This window comes from Homarus americanus, unplaced genomic scaffold (genome assembly GCF_018991925.1).
Source record: "Homarus americanus isolate GMGI-L3 unplaced genomic scaffold, GMGI_Hamer_2.0 scaffold50705, whole genome shotgun sequence".
Lineage (NCBI taxonomy): Eukaryota > Metazoa > Arthropoda > Malacostraca > Decapoda > Nephropidae > Homarus > Homarus americanus.
In genome coordinates, this window is record NW_024756463.1 from 402,501 (window position 1) to 403,804 (window position 1,304).

Below are 1,304 nucleotides of genomic sequence, written 5' to 3' on the forward strand. Positions count from 1 at the left end.
CGTTGTTTAAGGCCCTCATGGTATGAAAACTGGATGGGTGGCAAGGAATATGGAGGAGCGAGGGATGTGTGTGTGTGTGTGTGTGTGTGTGTGTGTAAGGACACATCAGCTTTTGTCAAGAGGGACCGCATCAGTCGATACGTACTTCAAGTGCATGCGTGCGCGAGCACTGTACGTGCTTGCTTGAGAGGTGGTGTACGTGGAGGATAATCACATTAATGTATAAGAAGTGAGCACCAAGGTCTGGATATAGATAAACTTTGGTGAGCACAAGGCGGAAGCTGGAGTGTCACGCGTGGCGGCCAGGGAGACGTTCACCCCCAGTACAGCCTGCCTTTATCCATCAACCTACCGCGACTTGTGCCATCCATTCATCTTCGCCCGCCCACACCTCTGAACGACGACACACCCAAACAATGAGTAACTCTCACCTTCCATAAATTATGACAAACAGCGGTAAAGTTTGTAACACGCACCAAAACTAGTTAATGGACACTGTAGCGGGCAACAAAAGAATTCTCGTTCATCACACTTGACCATTTACAGTTGTGGTAAATAAAGGCACACGAGTCAGTTACGTCGTTGTTAAATTAAGGGCGGCTGGCTGTGGTTTCCTACAATCCCCGCTTTATAATCCTTTACTTCATTAGGTAAAAGCTATATACCTTATTGTCAGGATACCGTAGTCAGAAAAAGCTGACATTTGGTACCATTTTGATTTTTAAAAGAGCAAAAATAATTCGTTTTAAAATTGTGATGTTGAAAATATTATTATCATTTAAAAAAAATCGCAATTTTGCATATACAATTTTCTGAGGGACGTGTGAATGGGTAACGTTGGTGAATAACATATACAAAATAGTAATATTATCCCCGTATACACGACAGCCCTTGAAGAGGATAATGGATTTCTTTAAAACTTAGCAGAGGCAACGATATCCCTAAAAGCTCGGTAGACTTCAGCAACAAACGTGATTCAATTATTCAAACGAAACATGTGACTTGAGGGTGTTCGTAGATACACCAAGTGAATTAATTCACTCGGGGTCTGTAACTAACTTCTAAAGTATTAACACAACCCACAAGTTAGTAGCGTGTGGATGTACTTTTACAACTCAATTTTGTTCTGAAATACTGTATGCTGTGCACATACAGTATACAGAATCAAAAGATGATATACTGTTTATTCTATTATGATTTTGCTTTGTTTCTTGCCATTCTTTCGGACTTTAATTTAGGTAACACTATGATTTAATTTAGGTAACACTATGATCACCATGGTTAACTACAGTAGTGTAGGATCA